Below are 26,756 nucleotides of genomic sequence, written 5' to 3'. Positions count from 1 at the left end.
TGATAACCTCCTTTTGGCATTGCTGGTGCCCCAAGCCAGCTCATTGCCCAGGCATGTACTGTTTTACTGAGGCCTCAGCTGTCGGGTTCCCAGTGCGGGAGGGGGGGGGGCTGGCCGCGCTAGGGACCCGGCGTCAGTGCTGCCTGGAGACCAGTGCGGGAGGTGGGGCCAGCATGTGACAGGGAGCAGCTCGAGGCGCCGCTTAGCTTACCGGGGGAGCGCAGTTCAGGAGGGCAGAGGACTTCGAGCGGAGGCAGAAACGAGCAGCAGCGTAGGTGAGCGGCAGCGTCGGCACTGATTCCTAGAAGCACAGAGACGTCACGTGAGAGCGCGGCGTCCATGTTGGGAGCGCGAGGCGGCGCTAAATAGGCCTCCTTCGCCCCTCCCACAAACGCAGGCTGAGCTTCAGCGTTACTACTAGTGCTACACACTGTGCTTCTAAATATAATAGTGCTACACACTGTGCCCCTGAATATATTAGTGCTACACACTGTGCTCCTGAATATAATAGTACTACACACTGTACTACTGAATATAATAGTGCTACACACTGTACTACTGAATATAATAGTGGTACACACTGTGCTCCTGAATATGATAGTGCTACACACTGTACTACTGAATATAATAGTGCTACACACTGTACTACTGAATATAATAGTGCTACACACTGTACTACTGAATATAATAGTGCTACACACTGTACTACTGAATATATTAGTGCTACACACTGTGCTCCTGAATATAATAGTGCTACACACTGTACTACTGAATATAATAGTGCTACACACTGTACTACTGAATATAATAGTGGTACACACTGTGCCCCTGAATATGATAGTGCTACACACTGTACTACTGAATATAATAGTGCTACACACTGTACTACTGAATATAATAGTGCTACACACTGTACTACTGAATATAATAGTGCTACACACTGTACTACTGAATATAATAGTGCTACACACTGTACTACTGAATATAATAGTGGTACACACTGTGCCCCTGAATATATTAGTGCTACACACTGTACTACTGAATATAATAGTGCTACACACTGTACTACTGAATATAATAGTGGTACACACTGTGCTCCTGAATATGATAGTGCTACACACTGTACTACTGAATATAATAGTGCTACACACTGTACTACTGAATATAATAGTGCTACACACTGTACTACTGAATATAATAGTGCTACACACTGTACTACTGAATATATTAGTGCTACACACTGTGCTCCTGAATATAATAGTGCTACACACTGTACTACTGAATATAATAGTGCTACACACTGTACTACTGAATATAATAGTGGTACACACTGTGCCCCTGAATATGATAGTGCTACACACTGTACTACTGAATATAATAGTGCTACACACTGTACTACTGAATATAATAGTGCTACACACTGTACTACTGAATATAATAGTGCTACACACTGTACTACTGAATATAATAGTGCTACACACTGTACTACTGAATATAATAGTGGTACACACTGTGCCCCTGAATATATTAGTGCTACACACTGTACTACTGAATATAATAGTGCTACACACTGTACTACTGAATATAATAGTGGTACACACTGTGCTCCTGAATATGATAGTGCTACACACTGTACTACTGAATATAATAGTGCTACACACTGTACTACTGAATATAATAGTGCTACACACTGTACTACTGAATATAATAGTGCTACACACTGTACTACTGAATATAATAGTGCTACACACTGTACTACTGAATATATTAGTGCTACACACTGTGCTCCTGAATATAATAGTGCTACACACTGTACTACTGAATATAATAGTGCTACACACTGTACTACTGAATATAATAGTGGTACACACTGTGCCCCTGAATATGATAGTGCTACACACTGTACTACTGAATATAATAGTGCTACACACTGTACTACTGAATATAATAGTGCTACACACTGTACTACTGAATATAATAGTGCTACACACTGTACTACTGAATATAATAGTGCTACACACTGTACTACTGAATATAATAGTGGTACACACTGTGCCCCTGAATATGATAGTGCTACACACTGTGCTTCTGAATATAATAGTACTACACATTATGCCCCTGAATACAATAGTGCTACACACTGTGCTCTTGTATATAATAGTGCTACACACTGTCCTAATGAATATAATAGTGCTATACACTGTGCTTCCGAATATAATAGTGTTATACACTGTTCTTTAAAATATAAAAGTGCTACACACTGTGCTTCTAAATATAATAGTGCTACACACTGTGCTCCTGAATATAATAGTGCTACACACTGTGCCCCTGAATATAATAGTACTACACACTGTGCCCCTGAATATAATAGTGCTACACACTGTGCTTCTAAATATAATAGTGCTACACACTGTGCCCCTGAATATAATAGTGCTACACACTGTGCTTCTAAATATAATAGTGCTACACACTGTGCTCCTGAATATAATAGTGCTACACACTGTGCTCATGAATATAATAGTGCTACACACTGTGCTCATGAATATAATAGTGCTGCACACTGTGCTCATGAATATAATAGTGCTGCACACTACGCTCCTAGATATAATAGTGCTATACACTGTACCCCTGAATATAATAGTGCTATACACTGTACCCCTGAATATAATAGTGCTACACACTGTACTACTGAATATAATAGTGCTGCACACAGTGCTCCTGAGTATAATGGTGCTACACTCTCTGCACCTGACTATAGTAGTTCTACACAATGTGCTCTTGAATATAATAATGCTACACACTGTGCTCCTGAATATAATAGTGCTACACACTGTGCTTCTAAATACTGTATATTAGTGCTCCCCACTTTACTCCTGAATATAATGGTGTTATACACTGTGCCAGTAAGGTGTAGAGCTCTGTCTGTTGGGTGCCTGGTGTACAGATGAGTGTGTAAGGTGCATGGTGTAGAGCTGTGTGTGTGTAAGATACATGGAGTAGAGCTGGGTGTGTTAGGTGCATGGTGTAGAGCTGTGTGTGTGAGGTGCATGGTGTAGAGCTGTGTATGTAATGTACATGGTGTAGAGCTATGTGTGTGTGTGTGTGTGTGTGTGTGTGTGTGTGCGCTTGTGAGGTGCATAATGTAGTGCTATGTGTGTGAGGTGCATGGAGCTGTGTGTGTGTAAGGTGCATAGTGTAGAGCTGGGTGTGTGAGGTGCGTGGTATAGAGCTGGGTGTGTGAGGTGCATGATGTAGTGCTATGTGTGTGAGGTGCATGATGTAGAGCTATGTGTGTGAGGTCCATGATGTAGAGCTGGGTGTGTGAGGTGCATGATGTAGAGCTATGTGTGTGAGGTGCGTGGTGTAGAGCTGGGTGTGTGAGGTGCATGATGTAGAGCTAGGTGTGTGAGGTGCATGATGTAGAGCTGGGTGTGTGAGGTGCATGGTGTAGAGCTGGGTGTGTGAGGTGCATGGTGAAGAGCTGGGTGTGTGAGGTGCATGATGTAGAGCTATGTGTGTGAGGTGCGTGGTGTAGAGCTGGGTGTGTGAGGTGCATGATGTAGAGCTATGTGTGTGAGGTGCGTGGTGTAGAGCTGGGTGTGTGAGGTGCATGATGTAGAGCTAGGTGTGTGAGGTGCATGGTGTAGAGCTGGGTGTGTGAGGTGCATGGTGAAGAGCTGGGTGTGTGAGGTGCATGATGTAGAGCTGGGTGTGTGAGGTGCATGGAGCTGTGTGTGTGTAAGGTGCATGATGTAGAGCTGTGTGTGAGAGGTGCATGATGTAGAGCTGGGTGTGTGAGGTGCATGATGTAGAGCTAGGTGTGTGAGGTGCATGATGTAGAGCTAGGTGTGTGAGGTGCATGGTGTAGAGCTGAGTGTGTGAGGTGCATGGTGAAGAGCTGGGTGTGTGAGGTGCATGATGTAGAGCTGTGTGTGTGAGGTGCGTGGTGTAGAGCTGGGTGTGTGAGGTGCATGATGTAGAGCTATGTGTGTGAGGTGCATGGTGAAGAGCTGGGTGTGTGAGGTGCATGATGTAGAGCTATGTGTGTGAGGTGCGTGGTGTAGAGCTGGGTGTGTGAGGTGCATGATGTAGAGCTATGTGTGTGAGGTGCGTGGTGTAGAGCTGGGTGTGTGAGGTGCATGGTGAAGAGCTGGGTGTGTGAGGTGCATGATGTAGAGCTATGTGTGTGAGGTGCGTGGTGTAGAGCTGGGTGTGTGAGGTGCATGATGTAGAGCTATGTGTGTGAGGTGCGTGGTGTAGAGCTGGGTGTGTGAGGTGCATGATGTAGAGCTAGGTGTGTGAGGTGCATGGTGTAGAGCTGGGTGTGTGAGGTGCATGGTGAAGAGCTGGGTGTGTGAGGTGCATGATGTAGAGCTGGGTGTGTGAGGTGCATGGAGCTGTGTGTGTGTAAGGTGCATGATGTAGAGCTGTGTGTGAGAGGTGCATGATGTAGAGCTGGGTGTGTGAGGTGCATGATGTAGAGCTAGGTGTGTGAGGTGCATGATGTAGAGCTAGGTGTGTGAGGTGCATGGTGTAGAGCTGAGTGTGTGAGGTGCGTGGTGAAGAGCTGGGTGTGTGAGGTGCATGATGTAGAGCTATGTGTGTGAGGTGCGTGGTGTAGAGCTGTGTGTGTGAGGTGCATGATGTAGAGCTATGTGTGTGAGGTGCGTGGTGTAGAGCTGGGTGTGTGAGGTGCATGATGTAGAGCTAGGTGTGTGAGGTGCATGGTGTAGAGCTGGGTGTGTGAGGTGCATGGTGAAGAGCTGGGTGTGTGAGGTGCATGATGTAGAGCTGGGTGTGTGAGGTGCATGGAGCTGTGTGTGTGTAAGGTGCATGATGTAGAGCTGTGTGTGAGAGGTGCATGATGTAGAGCTGGGTGTGTGAGGTGCATGATGTAGAGCTAGGTGTGTGAGGTGCATGATGTAGAGCTAGGTGTGTGAGGTGCATGGTGTAGAGCTGAGTGTGTGAGGTGCGTGGTGAAGAGCTGGGTGTGTGAGGTGCATGATGTAGAGCTATGTGTGTGAGGTGCGTGGTGTAGAGCTGGGTGTGTGAGGTGCATGATGTAGAGCTATGTGTGTGAGGTGCATAGTGAAGAGCTGGGTGTGTGAGGTGCATGATGTAGAGCTGGGTGTGTCAGGTGCATGGAGCTGTGTGTGTGTAAGGTGCATGATGTAGAGCTGGGTGTGTGAGGTGCATGATGTAGAGCTGTGTGTGAGAGGTGCATGATGTAGAGCTGGGTGTGTGAGGTGCATGATGTAGAGCTGGGTGTGTGAGGTGCATGATGTAGAGCTAGGTGTGTGAGGTGCATGGTGTAGAGCTGAGTGTGTGAGGTGCATGGTGAAGAGCTGGGTGTGTGAGGTGCATGATGTAGAGCTATGTGTGTGAGGTGCGTGGTGTAGAGCTGGGTGTGTGAGGTGCATGATGTAGAGCTATGTGTGTGAGGTGCGTGGTGTAGAGCTGGGTGTGTGAGGTGCATGATGTAGAGCTAGGTGTGTGAGGTGCATAGTGTAGAGCTGGGTGTGTGAGGTGCATGATGTAGAGCTGGGTGTGTGAGGTGCATAAAGCTGTGTGTGTGTAAAGTGCATGATGTAGAGCTGTGTGTGAGGTGCATGGTGTAGAGCTGTGTGTGTGAGGTGCCTGGTGTAGAGCTGTGTGTGTGAGGTGCATGGTGTAGAGCTGGGTGTGTGAGGTGCATGATGTAGAGCTGTGTGAGGTACATGGAGCTCTGTGTGTGTGAGGTGCATGATGTAGAGCTCTGTGTGTGTAAGGTGCATGATGTAGAGCTCTGTGTGTGTGATATACATGGTGTAGAGGTGCATGGAGCTCTGTGTGTGTAAGGTGCATGGTGTAGAGCTCTGGGTGTTCGGATTTGGAATCAGAGGTATTTCTGATCCTGAGCACTGAAGCGGAGTGTCAGCTGTAATATACATAGTAGTTATTTTTATGTTGGTCGTGTTGTTTAAAAATCAAAAGAAAAAAATCTAAAATTAAGTTAAAAAAATATTATAATAGATAAAATATATATTGCTAGAATAAATAATAATAGTGACAGTAAAAATTATATAAATTCTACTTACAAACCACTTGAATGGGGTGACACGGTGGCTTCCCACAAACCAGGCATGATGCGGTGACCCTCTTATATATTGTACACCTCTCACTCATGAATCCCCATTGTAAGCTTCCCTCCCAGCTCGCTTCTCTTTAGTTTGTGAGACCTCGGTGACCAATCATTATCTATTCCCCGCTGATCTCAGTTATAATTTAACATTTCTTCTGTATAATAATGAAATAAGGCAATGGGTTTACATTGTAGATTCGGAATCATAGGTAAGATTTACAGGGCAGTTTTGGTTAGTCAAAGCCAAGCAGTAGACCCAGGTGGGGAGAGGAAATGGGGCAGGGAGAGATCAGCCTAGTGTTACATGGACTAAAGCAGAAGACACCATGAAGTACCCAAGAGGATCTTGATTGGGTTGTAGTACAGTAGGAAGGGTCTCACACGACGACCAGAAGCTATCATGAAGGGGTCCATGCCTAGAGCCAAGAAGTGAACCACTACATAGAAAATGATAGAAGGTACAGAGTATCCCCAAAGCTTTTAACCAACATTTTTGGGCCAATTAGGTCCTTATTGATTTCAGTTCACCCAAGGTTAGAAAGAATAAGACCAAATACAGCTATGCAACTTTTAACCCAAAATTGCAGAATTTATGATGGCAAAGTCCAACCACAGCCTAAAAGAAGGTAAAGGGACTATTATTTACTCCCTCACTAGGGACAATTTCCATCAAGGTGGTACTATGCCCCTAGTGTTTGATTAAACACCTATTTTAATACCGTTATCCATTATTTTGGAAGTTTACCTTACATAAGGGCTGCAATTGGCTGAAGCTTTAAGGCTAGGTCCACACAATGACATTTGTTGCGTGACATTTTGTTGCACCAATGTCGCGCGACAATTTTTATAATGGCAGTCTATGGTGTCGCACTGCCATTCGAGATTGATTTTTCTGCGACTGTCGCGTCGCAGTCGCAGCATGTCACATGTTGCAGTGCGACACCATAGACTGCCATTATAAAAATTGTCGCGCGACAAATGTTGCAGTGTAGTTGTGCCCTAGTTGAGGCGAGGTTAGACGATTGCCTCAGGCAGTACCAGGTAGGGACAAGTAGGGGCGGCGGAAAGGCCTTGGGCAATGAGTGGTTTATAATATTTTTTCCCTATCTCCTATGTCACTTCTGTTCCCTGTCAATCTTTGTAGATTCTAAAACTCATTTTCCAAGTAGTGATCCTAAAAAGTGTGTGCTGTTCTGGAGGACTACACTTCACCAATGGACTATAGTCATAGACCATTTATTGTAATACTCAAATGGACCATTTTGACCCATTTCCCCATCAAAACGGTATAAAACCTTTAGACAAGCCATATACTTTAGATAAGGCTCAGCTGAACATTCCACGACATCCCTCTTGACCACTAGATACACATGGCATCTTGACTCAGCTGAGAGCACATGTGGTATGAATTGGGAGATGGGGGTAGGTTGTGGTCAGACTACTCTGATAGTGGCTTGCCTCCCTAAGAATGAAGAATCATGTTGAAATGCGACTCTCTCTCGATATGTGGTATTGGGATAGAGTCAGGAGACTCAGAAGCAAATTAGATGGTCAGCCGGTCCTGCCAAAATCACAAGGCTTGGCAAACATTGATCAAATCGGTATGGCCAGCTTTAGATTGAATTTAAAGTAACTAATGAATAAAGCGTCTTACTCATTCTAATATACGATTTTGCTGAAAGACGACTTGAGAAACGTGCTTGAAACCTTATTTCTTCAGTCGTTTATAATAGTTCACGAGGACAACCTTATTGTCATGTGAATATCTTATATCTCCTTCCAACTCCTTCATTAGTGATCCGTTCAGTAACATTTCTCAAGACCACAGTATGTCCGGCTTACAAAAAGAAGACTCATAAAACCTTCATTATTTTAAGTCACTGTGGCGAACAGATCTGCATGGTGTAGACCTGGTGTTGAGGTTGAGTAGATTCAACCATAGCTTAGTCATAATTAGAGATAAGCGAAGTTTTGAATAATTTGATTCGGACAATTCGCCGAACTTCGACAAGAAATTTGATTAGTTACACGATAAATCAGGTATACCCGGGCCACGCTTTCATACCACTTAGTAGCTTAATCTCAGTGTGAAGGCGTGGAACCTAAACTGCAGAGAGGCTGCAGGGAGAGTGCAGGGAGGCTGCAGGGAGAGTGCAGGGAGGCTGCAGGGAGAGTGCAGGGAGGCTGCAGGGAGAGTGTGTTGCCATGTGCATTACATTCTAGTATACCCACATTCATAGTTAATCTGTTCTGCAGGTACTGTGCCGTCAGTATTAAAAGTGTAATTAATTGCTGTCTACATGACCATGCAGTGCACCAAGATTCATAGCTAATCCCTTCTGTTAGATAGAATGAAAAGCATGCAGCACCCTTCAGTAAAGCAAAAAACCTGTGCGCGCCTCTGCAGGAGCTGGGTCCAAATGGCTTCTTAGGGCAACAAAATAAAGAAATGGAGGCAATGCCAATACAGTAGTGGAGAAAAAATGTGTTATTTTAATGCATGTTGTGGCAGTCCAAACGCATTTTTTAAATCCCTTCTGTTAGCTATAGATTTACTGTGTGTCAGTATTACAGGTCACTGTTACTGTCAGGTCTAATTTATCTACGTGGACTTAACCCTGCAGTGCCCCAAGATTCAACCAGTGACCCCATGACAGAGTGGGGAGGGTGGCAGCAGCAGTGGCAGTAACAGTGATAATAGTGACCCCATGACAGAGTGGGGAGGGTGGCAGCAGCAGTGGCAGTAACAGTGATAATAGTGACCCCATGACAGAGTGGGGAGGGTGGCAGCAGCAGTGGCAGTAATAATAGTGGCCACATTACAGAGGGCGGATGGGGGCAACAGCAGTGGCAGCAGCATGGACAATAGTGGCCCCATGATAGAGTGGGGAGGATGTCAGCAACAGTGGCAGTAATAATAGTGGCCACTTGACAGAGGGCGGATGGGGCAACAGCAGTGGCAGCAACATGAACAATAGTGGCCCCATGACAGAGTCGGAAGGGGGGCTAGCGGAAGTGGCAGTAAGGCTGTGTTCACATCATTGTTTATTTTTCCTTCCTGGAAAAGTAGTGGCTGCTGGGAACGACGTACTGTGGGACAGCAAGCGACATGAGCTGTTTGAAGCTGTCCGTCTCCACCAGCCTGAATGACAGCATTTCAAAGGCCTGTAGTTTAGAAATGCTGGCATTCGGGGAAAGAGATCGAGGGTGGCTAGGTGGGAATTTACGCTTTCTCTCCAAGGTTTGGGAGATGGAGAGCTGAACGCTTCCTTCAGACATTGTGGAGATGCTTGGTTACCCAGGTGGTGGTGTTGCTGGAAGATCCTCTGTTTGCGGGGTGGCAGGTGGCACTGTCACTCCAGAGGTGGATGAAGAGGCCGAGACTGCAGCAGAAGAGGAGGCAGGAGGAGCCAGAGACCTTTCTTGGTTTTTGAGGTATCTTCTCCACTGCAGCTCGTGCTTTGCACTTAAATGCCTGGTCATGCAGGTTGTCCTAAGGTTCAGAACGTTAATACCTCGCTTGAGGCTCTGATTGCACAGCGTGCAAACCACTCGTGTCTTGTCGTCAGCACATTGTCTGAAGAACTGCCACGCCAGGGACCTCCTTGGAGCTGGCTTTGGTGTGCTCGGTCCCTTGCTGCGGTGGGCAGTAGCAGGCGTACTGTCTAGAGGACGGCCGCTCCGCTTTTGCACCCTGCTCCCTCTTCTGCTGTGCTGGTGGCTCTGTGCGACCACTGCCTCTTCCTCCGAACTACATAGGTCACTCGCATAAACTTGATTCCATGTGGGGTCGAGGACCTCATCGTCCTCCACATCATCTTCCACCCAGTCTTCACCCCTGCCTTCCTTGTCGGTCTGCACACTTTCGAAAGCCCCAGCAGTTGGCACCTATGTTTCGTCATCATCCGAGACGTGCTGCGATGGTCCTCCCATGTACTCATCTTGAAAGATAAGTGGTTGGGCATCGGTGCACTCAATCTCTTCCACTTCTGGGGCTGGTCTAGGTGGATGGCCTAAGGGGGTGAGGTGAAAGACTGATGGACATCGGCTGCAGGTGCCAACTGTGGTCTTTCAGCAGGAGACTGGGTGGGAGACAATGTGAAGGAACTGGATCCACTGTCAGCAACCCAATCTACTATCGCCTGTACTTGTTTAGGCCACACCATTCGTAGAGCAGCATTAGGCCTGACCAAATACCGCTGCAGGTTTTGTTGCCTACTCGCACCTGAGGAAGGGGTGTCACTTGTGCTTGTAGCTGGCACAGATCGACCACGTCCTCTTCCTGCAACAGGAGCTCAACCAGCGGCACCACGACCTGGGCCACGTCCCTTATTTGACGCTCTCCTCATATTTCTCGAATTTAGGATCTTGCCCTAAATGTGTTTAATTAATAGTAGAATAGAACGACAGTATGTAAAGGGTGTATCTCACATGGCCTGAACCAGACTAGGCCTCAATTAAAGATTTGTTTGCGCAAAATGGCTGTATTTCAAATGCCTTAATCAAACCACTGTATGTAAAAGGTGCACCTCACAGGAAACACCAAAATACCCGTAGGGACACACATACAAAAAATATGAAACTTTATTAGGTAATTAATAATGACAAATAATTACAACACATGATTCAAGACAAATATCTAAAAAAGTAAAGCAGCAATGCACTTAAGTGCTGCGAGAAGTAGCTCACCTGCTAACTAACAAGGTGTAAGATCCCAACATCTAATCTTGCTCAGCACAAGGGCAAAAGAGCAAAAGCAAAGTATACCAATAATCTCCTGGAAACTATCTCATAATCCCATATGCCTTCTATGCAAAAATCCACATATGGTACCAAGAAGGAGATCATCTGTGGATGTAAACTGCAGACGGATAAAAGACCTGAACCAGTGTAGGCCTGAATTCTATATATGTGGACAACATGGCGGTATTTCAAATGCCTGAATCAAACCCCAGTATCTAGAGGGTGTATCTTACAGGGCCTGAACCAGTGTAGGCCTAAATTAAATATTTCTTTGCACAAAATGGCTGTATTTCAAATGCCTGAATCAAACCCCTGTATGTAGAGGGGGTATCTCACAGGGCCTGAACCAGTGTAGGGCTGAATTCAATATTGGTGCACCAAATGGCAGTATTTCAAATCTCTGAATCTAACCCAAATGAATTAAGGGTGTATCTCACAATGACATCTGCATCAAAGGCTGCAAAAACTCCTGCCATCCTTCCGGAAGATTTTCCCATTCCTTATCCCCTTGTGCCTGTCGGGGGCGTCTCGCCCAGTTCAAGGAAGTCTGGGCTCAGGAGATTCCGGACCCTTGGGTCCTACAGGTCATTTCCGATGGCTACTTAATAAACCTCAAGTCACCTCCTCCGGACAGATTTGTCATCAACCAGCGCCTACCGCCCGCCAGGCAGGCGATTATGGAGGCCTATATCCAGGACTATATCCTCAAGGGCGCTCTGAAGGAGGTTCCAGCAGGAGAGCGGGGCTTAGGGATCTATTCTCCGGTTTTTCTAGTTCCCAAGAAAACTGGAGACCTCAGCATGATTATCGATTTGAGATTTTTCAATCGATTTACACTCACCTAAAGAATTATTAGGAACACCATACTAATACGGTGTTGGACCCCCTTTTGCCTTCAGAACTGCCTTAATTCTACGTGGCATTGATTCAACAAGGTGCTGATAGCATTCTTTAGAAATGTTGGCCCATATTGATAGGATAGCATCTTGCAGTTGATGGAGATTTGAGGGATGCACATCCAGGGCACGAAGCTCCCGTTCCACCACATCCCAAAGATGCTCTATTGGGTTGAGATCTGGTGACTGTGGGGGCCATTTTAGTACAGTGAACTCATTGTCATGTTCAAGAAACCATTTTTCCAGTCTTCAACAGTCCAATTTTGGTGAGCTCGTGCAAATTGTAGCCTCTTTTTTCTATTTGTAGTGGAGATGAGTGGTACCCGGTGGGGTCTTCTGCTGTTGTAGCCCATCCGCCTCAAGGTTGTGTGTGTTGTGGCTTCACAAATGCTTTGCTGCATACCTCGGTTGTAACGAGTGGTTATTTCAATCAACGTTGCTCTTCTATTATCTTGAATCAGTCGGCCCATTCTCCTCTGACCTCTAGCATCAACAAGGCATTTTCGCCCACAGGACTGCCGCATACTGGATGTTTTTCCCTTTTCACACCATTCTTTGTAAACCCTAGAAATGGCTGTGCGTGAAAATCCCAGTAACTGAGCAGATTGTGAAATACTCAGACCGGCCCGTCTGGCACCAACAACCATGCCACGCTCAAAATTGCTTAAATCACTTTTCTTTCCCATTCTGACATTCAGTTTGGAGTTCAGGAGATTGTCTTGACCAGGACCCCAACCCTACATGCATTGAAGCAACTGCCATGTGATTGGTTGACTAGAAAATCGCATTAATGAGAAATAGAACAGGTGTTCCTAATAATTCTTTAGGTGAGTGTATAAGGAAGGCAAAGTTTTGCATGGAAACTATCAGGTCAGTGATTCACGTTCTCAATCCTGGAGACGTGATGGCTACCCTGGACCTCAAGGATGCCTATCTTCACATCCCCATCCATCCTGCTTCCCAGAGGTATCTCAGGATCGCGGTCCAGGTCTCGGGGGTCCTCAGGCACCTTCAATTTGTTGCCTTACCCTTCGGGATTTTGTCTGCTCCTATCACCTTCACCAAGGTGGTGGTTTCGGTGGTGGCAGCTCTGAGGCTTCAAGGGCTGACCATAATTCCTTACCTGGATGATTGGCTCCTAAAAGCCTCCTCGGTTCCAGTTCTTACCCACCATCTTCATGTGGCTATCTCTTTTCTGCTCCGCCTAGGGTGGATCCTCAACTGGCAGACGTCGAACGTGAGCCCGTCGACTTCAGTAACCTATCTTGGCTTCATAGTAGACTCCGTTGGGATGTCCCTCCAGTCGAGTTTCCATCAGGACGCTCATGAAGATGTTGGGGCTCATGTCAGCGACTGCGGAGGCAGTCCCTTGGGCTTTGTGGCACCTCCGACCTTTACAATCGGAGGTCCTTGCCAAATGGGATGGCAGCCCCGCTGGGCTAAATTCCCTGTGTATCTTTCTTGTCAGACTCAAACCTCCCTGAGATGGTGGCTCCATCTCCCGGGGGAGAAGTCTATAACCCAGCCATCCTGGGTCATATTGACTACGGATGCGTCCCAAGTAGGCTGGGGCGCTCACCTAGACGGTTCCCCTGTCCAAGGGACTTGGTCTCCTCAGGAGCGGCTACTTTCCTCCAATCTCCGCGAGATTCGAGCCATCCGGCTAGCCCTTCTTCACTTTGCCCCCCGAATCCGCGGCTTAGCAGTGAGAGTACAGTCAGACAACATGACTGCAGTCCTGTACATCAGCAAGCAGGGAGGCACAAGATCTCTACCCCTCCTTTTAGAGATCGGGGTAGTTCTTCGGTGGGCAGAGTTGAACCTTTCCCACCTGTCTGCCATCCACATCCGTGGTTCCTGCAATATAATCGCGGATCGTCTGAGTCGCGGTCTGCCGACAATGGAATGGTCCCTGCATCCGGAGATATTCAGGCAGATAATCCTCAGGTGGGGTTTGCCAGAGGCAGATTTCATGGCAACGAGGTTGAATGCCAAGGTGGAGAGGTTCTGTTCCCTTTACAGGGAGGACAACCCCCTGGCGATAGATACTCTGTCGATACTGTGGAGGTTCACGCTGGCTTACATCTTCCCTCCCCTTTCCATGATACCGAGGGTATTGATGAAAATTCGTCAGGATCAGGCCTCGGTAATAGCCATCATACCATTTTGGCCCAAGAGATCCTGGTTTACCCAGCTCATTCAGATGAGTCGGGACATTATTGGAGGCTCCCCCCACGGCAGACCCTGGTGTCATGGGACACTCACCTCTGCCCAGATCTGCACAGGTTCAACTTGACAGCCTGGAGGTTGATCAGTCCCTTCCCAGAATAGAAGGGCTTTCAGAGTCGGTCCTGAGAATGTTGTCACATTCAAGAGCAGAATCTACTAAGAAGGCTTACTCCAGAATCATGAGAATCTTCTCGTCATGGTGTGCTTCAAGCCAGGTGGCATCTGCAGATCCGCCCCTCTCTACGATACTTCAATTCCTACAGGACGGCCTAGACAGAGGCCTTGCTCCATCTACTCTGAGGGTCCAGATTTCTGCCATCTCGGCCTGTCTCAACAGACCCTATTCTCAGGACCCGCTCATCAAACGCTTTCTTAAAGGAGCCGAAAGATTGAAGCTTACAGTACTGAGGCCCATCCCTCAGTGGGACGTATCAGTCGTGCTCAGGGGTTTAGCATCTCCCCCTTTGAACCTCTGGAGGAGGTGGATTTAAAGTTTGAGACTCCGAAGTCGGTCTTCTTACTGGCTGTAACCTCGGCCAAGAGAATCTCAGAGCTTAAAGCCTTCTCGGCCTCAGAACCCTATACCATCTTTCTTCAAGACCGGGTTCTCCTGAGATTCCTTCCATATTTCAGACCTAAGGTCCCTTCATTTCAGAACATAAATCAGGTGATTTCTTTGCCAGTTTTATTTTCTCCTTCTACCTCCTCCAGGGATCCTGTCAAGCACCCATTGGATATCTCGAGATGCCTCCAGATCTATGTGGATAGTTTCAAGGAGTTCAGGATAGATGAGAATCTCTTCATCCTGTTTGCTGGTAAGTCCAAAGGCCGCAAGGCGTCCAAGGCATCGATTAGTCGCTGGATTAAAGAGGCCATTAGAGAATCTTTTGTTTCTCAGGCTTTGGATCCTCCAGAGTTTGTGAAGGTCCATTCCACAAGGGCCATCTCTACTTCCTTTGCTGAAAGAAGTCTCCTTCCTCTGGAGATGATTTGTAAAGCTGCCTCCTGGAGCTCTGAATCAACTTTCATCTCCCACTACAGACTAGACGCCAGGGTAGCGGAGTTTTCAGCCTTTGGGCAGGCTATTCTTAGCTCTGCCAGGCATGAGGGCCCTCTCTAGGGGTTCTTCTTGCTATCTCCCCATCTGTGCTGCTGATAGGATGTAAGGGAATCGTTAATTTCTAACGATAATTTGTTTTCCCTTAGTCCTAACAGCAGCACACAAATTTCCCACCCCAGTAAGTTATTCTTGCTATAGACACAGTGGGCTGGGGGGTGTTCCCTGCTTTTGTAGGGGTGTAAAGCTTTGTTATTGGTTCTTGGGCTCATTAAAATTCCGCCGGTCCTACCAGTCCACGGGGGGTAGTTAACCCCATCTGTGCTGCTGTTAGGACTAAGGGAAAACAAATTATTGTTAGTTTGGTCAATGAGTTAAGGGCAGGGTAAAACAATTGTGCCCTGCACCCACACAACTATTTCTATGTAGATCGCTGAGTTAGATTCTCTCCTATTCTCTCCCTGAAATCAGAAGTCCAGCAGCATCCTCTCCCTACACTTGTAACAGCAGAGTGACGTGCAGCGCTATGTGACTCCAGCTTATATAGAGCCTGGGTCACATGCTGCTCTGGCCAATCACAGCCATGCCATTAGTAGGCATGGCTGTGATGGCTTCTAAGGTCAGACAGTTAACCCCTTGTTGATTGGCTGATTTGCAGCCTTTCAAAAAGCGCCGAACACCGAACCCGAACCCGAACTTTTACTTAAATGTTCGGGTTCGGGTCCGGGGTCCAAAATTCTAAAGTTCGGGTTCGCTCAACCCTACTCAAGAGGGCTAAATACAAATGCACGCCACACTTTCCAGAGTTGTATTTATAAAAATGTTGAAAACCATGTATCATATTCTTTTCACTTCACACATATTTACTACTTTGTGTTGGTCTATCACAAAAAATACATATAAATTAAAGTTTGTGGGTAAAAAGTAAAAAATGGGGAAAAGGGAGTATGAACACATTTTCAAGGCACTGCAACCAGTGCATTTTCTGTATACAGATAAATCTAGTTATTAATTCTATAATGTTTTCTCTTCACTCATACTTTATCACATATGTATGGCCAGTATCAGCATTTGGTCAACCTGGACAAATACATCTATTTTCTGGGTAATGTCGCTTGGAACTGGAAACCAAGTCTCTTACTCATCTATCAAGGCTGAAGGTGCCTATTAAATCTCTGTACTCAGTAAATCAAAGCAGAATGTTGCGATTAATTTGCAGTTCATAGTCCTAGTCAATCACCCACTGATAAGAGCAAAAACGCCTGGACTTTTTTAATTCATCGTTCTCTGGCTTCTGAGGACCCATGTTGCTACTACTAAGGAAAATTAGGCAGATTGACAAAATTTGGTCCACCACCAACAGTGGTAGGGACTTTGCCTGTAGAAGAAGTTTTATCTTGTCCTGGAACATAATTCCGATGAAGGAGTTGAGAATGAGCATTTGAAGCTGATGTTATCACATGTGCTAAGAAACTCCAAAAATTCATGAGGCAGTTAATGACTGATCGTAATAAAAGCTATTTGTACATCAGCCAAGGTCCCAAAGCCTGAGTCTTCAGGGGCCTATTGTCACACGTAATGGGGAGGGGAAACACCAGAATACACACAGAAGGGAAAAGACAAAGTACTAGGCCTCAAGGCAAGGTAGAGGGGAACGGACACCTCCTAAGAAACCCCTAAACGTGGCCCTGACTACTGTCATTATGTATAGACCCTGAAGGTGGGAAGATACATACGCTGGAACCTAAACCCTAGGAGCCCTGAAATGCCCTAAGGTAGTGACAGGGAATGAGACAACTGGTTCCTTCCCAGGTGAATGAACCAGCATCTCCCTGAGGCCTAGTAACAAGAAGCACAAGGGAAAAACCAAATACAAAGAGCAGTACAACTTATATTATAGAAAATGGATGAGCAGGAACACAGGAAGGTCCACACACCAACTCTTCCAAATCCAAGCAGAGAATATCAACTGCATGGCTTGAAGTGTGAGACCAAACTAAATAGGGACTGCAGTAATGACCACCAGCTGTGCCTGACAAGAGGTGTGGTCTTTACCAAACAACAACACTGAGAATCAAGAGACTGTCAGTTAACCCCACATGCAGCCAGTCTCCCAGATCTTCTAACCTCTGACACGGGAGGTACTGTGACACCTATAGCCACTCAATGCCCATCAACTTAATAGACAATCCAGACACCACACACTGATGCGGCAGTATCAGAATTGGACCTCCGCTGATTGGCAAAGGGTTGTCTTCTCTGATGAGTCACATTTTCTGCTTCATCAAGAGGATAAACAAACTCCTTGAAAACACTGCTGGAATAACACAAGCTAGTGCTGACACAATGCTATGGTCTGTTGAATGTTTTTATGACATTCTCTGGGCCCACTGAATCATGTGGAAAGCTCTCTCCACCAATTTGCGTATTTAGGTATGGGATCTTCCATCAAGACAATGCAAAATGTCACATGGTCATGGCAAAATGTCCAAGATTGGTTGGAAGAGCATTACCAAGATTTCCAAGTACCACCCTGGCCTACTAATTCCCCAGACTTGAATGCAATTAAATACCTGTGGAACCACCTTGATCATTGTGTTTGCTTTATAGATCCTCCTCCATGTTCCCTCCAGCAGCTGTGGAAAGCACTGTAGTCAGCATGGTTCCAGATACCTGTGACAACCTATTAGGACCTTAGTGAGTCACTCCCAGCCTGTCTAGCTGCTGTCCGTACTGCACATGGTGGTTACTCTGGATATTAGCTGGAGGTCATAATAATATGAATCAACTGTGTATATTCTTATTAGATGTGGTCTACAGCATCCAAGGGTGTCTTGATGGGGCAGACCACAGTGCACACTTGTGTATAGTATGGGGTCTCAAGTTCCTGACACTGCAACCAAATAGATACAGCCATGTCCTCTTTCCTTAGACTGTTGTTGTCCCACCTCTCTCTCAGCACTGTGACCTGGTGGCAGTAATAAGAGTGACATGTCTGAAATGCTATGCTACAGCCCTGGAGAGGCCTCCCAGAGGCCAGAGCTACAGCAGCAAGCATACATTATGCCAGGGATGCCCAACCTGCGGCCCTCCAGCTGTTGCAAAACTACAACTCCCGGCAAGCCTGGACAGCCTACAGCAGGGCATGGTGGGAGATGTAGTTTTACAATAGCTGGAGGGCCACGGGTTGGGCATCACAGCATTATGCAATGGGGGGGAGGGGATTTTATAATATACTGGCTGAGTAGGGGAGAGTAAGAATATATTAGGTTCAGTAATTAACAATATGGTGATTTAGACCTAACTAGATCTATGGCAGTGGTGGTGGGAAAGTGGTAGCTCAGGTCCTATGGCACACTTACTTTACCACTGTAGACTACCATGAAGCTAACTTGAAGGTTTTCATGTCTGCCCCCCCCCCCCCCCTCCAAAATGTATAATTAAGTTTTTCAAACAATAAATGGACACACAATTTTATAAATACACATCCATATTATTCCCACTGGAATTGAAAGAACAGACCCATATAATACTATAGTTACATATACTGTATAGTGATGAGCAGCAGGGGCTATATTCGAATTCGGGATATTTCACGAATATTTGGGCGAATATTCATCATATATTCGTGAATTTGCGAATTCGAGATTATTCTCTTGAATTTCGAAAAATCGGACAATGTAATATTCGCATAATGTCGCGAAATACAGGCGTGGGTCACTTTTGCTACTTTTTCCAAGCTGCTAGAAGTTTCCTGAGACTGTAGAAAATGGTTGGCACGGAAAAGCATTAAAAATGGCTTTACATGCAGTTAAAGTGCTCAAATATATTTGCGATTGCGCTAATCGGTACTAATGATGCAAATATTTTGGCGCAATACATGAAACTTCACATTTTAGCAGGTCTGTATGTATTTATGGACAGCAGAACCTATCACACTACCTAACACCCTGCACTGGAACCTATCAGCTACACTATATCAGGATATAACCTACACTGACTATCTCCCACTAACTATCTGTATTATGTACACTCACCTAAAGAATTATTAGGACCACCATACTAATACGGTGTTGGACCCCCTTTTGCCTTTAGAACTGCCTTAATTCTACGTGGCATTGATTACACAAGGTGCTGATAGCATTCTTTAGAAATGTTGGCCCATATTGATAGCATAGCATCTTGCAGTTGATGGAGATTTGAGGGATGCACATCCAGGGCACGATGCTCCTGTTCCACCACATCCCAAAGATGCTCTATTGGGTTGAGATCTGGTGACTTTGGGGGCCATTTTAGTACAGTGAACTCATTGTCATGTTCAAGAAACCAATTTGAAATGATTCGAGCTTTGTGACATGGTGCATTATCCTGCTGGAAGTAGCCATCAGAGGATGGGTACATGGGGTGTCATGAAGGGATGGACATGGTCAGAAACAATGCTCAGGTAGCCCATGGCATTTAAACGATGGCCAATTGGCACTAAGGGGCCTAAAGTGTGCCCAGAAAAAAACCCCCACACCATTACACCACCACCACCACCACCAGCCTGCACAGTGGTAACAAGGCATGATGGATACATGTTCTCATTCTGTTTAGGCCAAATTCGGACTCTACCATTTGAATGTTTCAACAGAATTCGAGACTCATCAGACCAGGCAACATTTTTCCAGTCTTCAACAGTCCAATTTTGGTGAGCTTGTGCAAATTGTAGCCTCTTTTTCCTATTTGTAGTGGAGATGAGTGGTACCCGGTGGGGTCTTCTGCTGTTGTAGCCCACCTTTCTTTCCCATTCTGACATTCAGTTTGGAGTTCAGGAGATTGTCTTGACCAGGACCACAACCATACATGCATTGAAGCAACTGCCATGTGATTGATTGACTAGATAATCGCATTAATGAGAAATAGAACAGGTGTTCCTAATAATTCTTTAGGTGAGTGTATATGAGATAACTAACTAATGTAATTGCACAGCAAAGCACAGAGCACAGCTATGACACTGATGTCTCTCTCAGAACTTTAAAAAAAACTGTAGAAAATGGCTTTTGGGGAGGTTCTTATATAGTAAGGGGTAGGCAACTTTCCTATTGGTTGCTGGGGGTGTTGCTAAGCTCAGACAAATAAATTGCAGCCTTCTCATTGGCCCACAAGCAAGAAGGGAGGTTGCTGGTGGAAAAAAAAATCTAGAATATTCGAAATTATGAATATACATCACTATATTCTAAATATCTGCAAATTCTCAAAGTGTCGATATTCGTGATTAATATTCGCGATTCGAATATTCGCGCCCAACACTAATACTGTAATGAGATACAGCAAATTTCTTCCGTTCCTTGCTGGTCTCTATTTCCTGGTGTCCCTCAATACACAGGAAATGGTGCTCTGCCAATCACTAGATGAGATAGGTTACCACAACAGCCAGTGATCTGCTATGTAGACATTTCCTGCATGTTGAAAGTCAACAGGAAGTAGAGACCAGCGGGTGGAATAGAAAAGTGCTGGAACGGCAGCAAAAGGAAATGGCTTCTGTAAATAATTTAAACCATAAAAGGAGTCTAAAATTTGAATCTACTTTTTTAGACAGCATTGCCTTACATGGGGAGAAGATTAATCTCTGATATGGATCCATTTTGCCCCCATAAAGACCATAAAGTCTGAAATGTAAACTTCTATGGGTACAGGGATGGGCAAATTGATTTTAACAAATTAATTTATCTCATTAGCAATAGTTCTTCACCTGAAAGGGGCCCACGGGTGAAGAAGGGTCCACCTGCCGGTAAATTGACCACAGGGGCATTGCTAGGTTAAAACATTCGGGCCTGGGCCCCTGATGTTTTAACCCCGAATGTACTGCCTGCCAGATAAATCCAACTGTATTGCCATCCTCAGGACGGCAATACAATTGAATCTAATGCCTTGCAAGAGCTGAAGGACCTGTGATAACATCACAGTCCATGTAATCAGTTCTAAATGCAGTAGCTTAAAAGGACCTGCGATGATATCACCATCATGTGACCAGTGCAGGAGAGGACGGCTCAGCAGTGAAGAGAAGTCCTGGGAAGAAGCTGTGATGAGGCCTGCTACATGAGGAGAGGTAAGTGAAGGAGTAGATTACTCAGTGTGAGAGGTAGAGCAATGTTGGGAGTTGTAGTTATTTAACTGGGACTGTATGTTAGGGCTGAAGTTATTTACGTGGAACAGTGGGTGGAGTGATGTTATTTACATGGGACTGAATATTGAGGGGTGATGTTATTTATGTGGGACTGTATTTTGGAGGGGGCTGTAGATAGAGAGGGATGTTATTTACATGGGACTGTATATTAGAGGGGGCTGGAGAGATGGTGTGATGGTATTTATATGGGACTCTATGGCGGAGGAGGGAAATAATATTATTTACCTGGTACTGTATGATGGAGGGACTGATTAATTATAATTTCTGAGGACAGTAAACGGAGAAATATAACTACAGGGGGCACTGCAGGGGGCATTATAAATACTGGGGGCACTTCAAGGCGAGCATTATAACAGTAGGGGGCGATATAAATACTGGAGGCGCTGTGTGGGCATTATAACAGTAGGGGGCGATATAAATACTGGGGGCACTGTGTGGGAATTATAATAGTGGGAAGCGATATAAATACTGGGGCACTTCAGGATGAGCATTATAACAGTAGGGGGTATTATAAATACTGGGGGCACTGTGGGGATATAAATCCAGGGAACATTAAGTGTTCTTATTACTACTGGGGGCTCTATAGGAGGGACTTATAGATCCACATTATTTATATTAAGAGCATTATGGGGGGCCTTATTACTACTGAGGGGTCTGTAGAGATCTGTATTACCACTGGGATAACAATAGGGGGGCCTTAATTCATACTAGGGGTTCTGTAAGGACATTATTAATACCGGAGGGCTCTTCTACTAATGGAGGCACTCTTTGGGGGCACTATCACTGTTGGGGGCTCTGTAGGAGGCAGTATTACTAATGAGGGCATTCTATAAGGGAAGGTGGGACTATGAGGAGTACTATTACTAGGGGGGGAACTCATTTTTCTTCAGGATAGTTTTTTGGGGTAGAGAAAAGTGAGGAAGCTAAGATGTCTGTGTTTCACACTCTGCAGAGACGAGGAGTGGCTGAGAGAAGTTGTCCGGACTGAATGGAGAAGATGATGACAGAGAGGAGACAGTCACCTGGGAGGCACTGGATGTGAAAGGTACGTGCTGCTGTATAGCAAGTACAGTAAAATGTCTACAGTGCTAGTTTTTGCAGGGGGAGGCGTTGGGGGTTCGATTGGTTGACTTCGATAATTGGGCAATATTCATTTGGGCTTGGGCCCAGGATCTTTTGAGACCTTAGCAACACCCTGATTGACCGGGCAGAATATCTTGCCTGGCTTATGTCAATCTCGCTCCTGCTTTGCTACTTTGTGTAGTGGTTCAGAGTTTAGTTGCGTCTCTACTCTACGTGCATTGTGTAGGCGCCACATTTTTGGTAGTTGGGCGCTTCTTTACCTTTGGGACAACCCCTCACAGGTGCAGAACTTATGCTAATAAGATTTCTTACAATCAAATTGTTCATCACTATATAGGAAGAATACTGAATTGTGGGAGTCAGCAAAAATGTTGGGTGCAGAATTAGTCATTATTTTTATTGTATGAAGCCTATGTATCTTTCCCTAAAAGTACGGTACAAACATGAAATGGACTGATGGGACTGGATAATAAAAAAATATATAGCACACATATTAAAGATTTCTCACCTACAGTACTCTGGTCTTCTAATAACGTCAAAGAGGATTTATGAGTTTTTCCAGAACTTCATTATCATTTGTTTTTAGGTCCAACTGCAAAAGTGGTGTTTACCAAAATGAGGTGGGAAAATGCATGAGAAGACGAGAATCAACATCATGTCCTGTAACCTTTAAAAATCTGCTTAATCCAATACGCAAGTTTTGTCATGGGGTGCCATGGATATTTCTAATGGCCTAGAATAAAGGAACTTGTTGAGTGATATTGATGGCTCTTTAAAGTGGTGGTGCTATCTATCCTTCGAGCAATTGGCATAGTAGCATGTCAGAAAATGTTTAACAGGTGAAACCCGAAAATATTTAATATTGTGCAAAATTCCATTTATTTCTGTAATGCAACTTAAAATTAGAATTTTGAGAAAAGGTTCAATATTCTAGGCTCGAAGTGTCACACTCTAGTCAGCTAATTAATCCATACCCCCTGAGCAAAGGGGACCTCAAAATTGTGACTTTGGGGTTTCATAAGCTGTAAGCCACAATCATCTAAATTATAACAAATAAAGGATTGAAATATCTCACTTTGCCTGTAATGAGTCTCATATGTTAGTTTCACCTTTTAAGTTGCATTAGTAAAATAAATGAACTTTGCACGATATTCAAATTTTTCGAGTTTCACCTGTATATTGCATTAATTTTAGTAACGTTGCTTCCTGTTCAATTGATTGAAAAGAGTGTTTGTCACATCCTTGTTCCTTATGCTATATATGAAAGGGTTCAACATTGGGGTTACGGTTGTATAAAGAATAGGGCACTATCTTGTCGGGGTTATCAGAGTAATTAGTGTTTTTTTTTGAGTGTGGCCGCAGATACATGAACATAACAGTCCCAAAGAAGAGGGTGACAACAGTGAGGTGAGAGGCGCATGTGGAGAAGGACTTCTGCCTCCCTTCCGATGAAATAATCTTCAGAACCTCAGAGATAATATGGATATATGAAAATAGGATAAGATAGAAGCAACCAATAGAAAGAATTGTTCCTGCGATGTATACAGACAACTCATTAGGAAAGGTATCTCCACAAGACATTCGTATGAAAGCAGGTACCTCACAAAAATAGTGGTTGGTGTTGAAACTATTGCAGAATGGGAGTTGAAATGTGAGGATCACCTGCACAGTAGAGTACATAAATCCGACATTCCATGATACTGCAGCTAAGAAAAAACACAATTTCTTGTTCATTATGGCGTTATAATGCAAGGGTCTACAAATAGCAGCAAACCTATCATAGGCCATGAAGGCAAGTATTAAACTTTCTGTAGCACCCATAGCAATGGAGAAGAACATCTGTGTCATACAACCCAATAAAGAAATACTTTTGTCTTTGGCCAAGGTGTTCATTAGGAGGACAGGAACAATGGAGGAGGAGAAGATGATGTCAATCATAGAGAGGTTAGTCAGGAAAAAGAACATGGGGCTGTGAAGACTTGGATTGATTCTCACAATGATGATAAACAGAAGGTTTCCTGATATGGTGATAATATACATTATCAAAAATATGAAGAAGAAGACAACTTGTAGGAAAGGGTCAGTAGACAACCCAAGTAGGATGAACCTAAGTGAAGTAGTTTGATTTAACTGTTCCATAACATTCAATAGGTCCTGATATATAATATAAAAAAAATAATTAACAGAAAAATATAGTTTCCAACTTCTTACACAATTATAGGAGCTGGTCTTCTAATGAAGAGTCAAATACTACCAACTAGTGTTGAGCGAACTTGTGTTTTAAGTTCGGCGTCTAAAGTTCGGGATCAGGTTATCGAAGAATCGCTTTATGGATTCCGCTACCCCGGACCAAGTTATGGTCCGTGGTAGCGGAATCCATAACGCGATTCTTCGATAAGCTGATCCCGAACTTTAGACACCGAACTTAAAACACAAGTTCGCTCAACACTACTACCAACCAATAATTGGGGATCTTCTGGTGTTAAATGACTTGATGTGCTATCTAGAATTAAACCCATTACCTTGATTATGGCTCAGAGGACAGAAGATAGTGAGCTAATGTGATTACAAAAATGTACAGATCCTTTAGGTGATGTTTTTGACCCTGTGAAGCTATTGTTGTTTTCAGTGCCTTCTGCTGTGGTGCTCTTGAGTAAAGCTGTTCTCATTAAAGACATTAATTCTGCATTGATCCATTAGAAATGTTCTTCAGTCCAACAGTAGGGATATAGCAAATATGTAAGAATTTGTGGCCCTCAGACCTATATGTTTCTGTATGTTTGAGATTGTCAACCCTTTGAGGGCTTCCATCCTTATTATTCAAATAATTGGAATAAGAATATACAAAAGTAGACAATGAAGTCACTTCATAGGGTGGGTTCACATCAGAGTTATGGATTCTGTTTTTGTTTTCAGTTATAACATGGTTATAACTAGGGATGAGCGAATCGACTTCGGATGAAACATCCGAAGTCGATTCGCATAAAACTTCGTTCTAATACTGTGTGGAGCAGAAGCTCCGTATAGTATTAAAATGTATTGGCTCCGATGAGAGGAAGTTATTGCTTCACGAGACTTCGCTCAATAACTTAATAAATTAATTTGTACTGTACAAAAACATTTCCCGAACTCGGGTTCGGTTCCAAGGTACCACTTGGAACCGAACCCAAGTTCGGGAAATGTTTTTTACAGTAAAAATTAATTTATGAAGTTATTACGCAAATTTTCGCGAGACTTCGCGAAGCAATAATTTCTGGCTCATTGGAGCCAATACATTCTAATACTGTATGGAGCTCCTTCTCCGTACAGTATTAGAACAAAGTTTAATGCAAATCGACTTCAGATGTTTTATCCAAAGTCAATTCGCTCATCCCTAGTTATAACGGAAAATAACAGAATCCATAAGATGGAAGCAAAAACAGAAGCCTTTAAGAAGCTTTCCGTTGTGATCCATCATAATAGAAGTCTATCGGAATCATAACGGATCTGCCTGGTTCCCGTTATGCAAGACAGAAAACAAAGTCCGACATATTATAACAGAAAACAAAAACGGAATCCATAACGCTGATGAGAACCCACCCTTATAGTTCGTATACATTCTTATAGAAGCTAACACTTGACATTTGTGGAGATGTAATGAACATGGTGGCATCTACAGATGAGATATGCAGATCATGTAAGTGAATACAGTTACAGCTACTGACCCCCAGGTAATATCTTCCCTGTTTAGAGTCTTTTACTTTCCTTTTACTTTTCCAAAGATTTCTAACTGCTATTAGGGCTTTTTCTGACAATGACTAATCTCTGCAGAGTAAGCTGCCCGGGCATTTCCGGTTCCTTGCTTTTCCAGCACCCTTCCCACCTATTGCCCGCAATGTACACAAAGTTTTTGATGTTGCTCCAGATGTCCCATTATTTTACTCCTCTATACCTCCTAGTGCCCCCTAAGTGAGCACTTATACAGTAAAAGTATCTTTGTAATGCCACTGACCCAACATAACAATAGTGCCCCTCAAGTAAGCCCTAACACAATAAAAGTGGCCCCAAAAATATTAAGACTAAGGCCTCCTGCACACGACCGTAGTTATGGTCTGCATCCGAGCCGCCGTTTTTGCGGTTCGGATGCGGACCCATTCACTTTAGTGGGCCGCAAAAGATGCGGACAGCACTCCGTGTGCTGTCCACATCCGTTGCTCCGTTCCGAGGCCCCACAAAAAAAAATATATAGCATGTCCTATTCCTGTCCGTTTTGCACAAACTGTGTGTCCTACATAATATACTCCCTCAATACAATGCTCCTGAATCTAGCAGCATCTCTCACTGTGCCTCCTAATTCTAACAGCATCACACAAGTGCCCCCTCTTATAGTGTCACACACTAAACCCCTGAATATAATACTGCAACACACAGTGCTCCTGTATATAATAGTGCAACACACAGTGCTCCTGAATATATTAG

General features: G+C 44.6%; 1 pseudogene; it reads right to left on the bottom strand.

The window, feature by feature from the left end:
• Window positions 1–23,488: 23,488 nt before the first annotated feature.
• On the bottom strand, window positions 23,489–24,437 carry LOC122921437 (annotated as a pseudogene).
• Between the last annotated feature and the right edge of the window lie 2,319 nt (window positions 24,438–26,756).

This window comes from Bufo gargarizans, chromosome 11 (assembly GCF_014858855.1).
Source record: "Bufo gargarizans isolate SCDJY-AF-19 chromosome 11, ASM1485885v1, whole genome shotgun sequence".
NCBI classification, from domain to species: Eukaryota; Metazoa; Chordata; class Amphibia; order Anura; family Bufonidae; genus Bufo; species Bufo gargarizans.
Note: the sequence above shows the minus strand (reverse complement) of the source record. Positions and strands in the feature narration are given on the sequence as shown.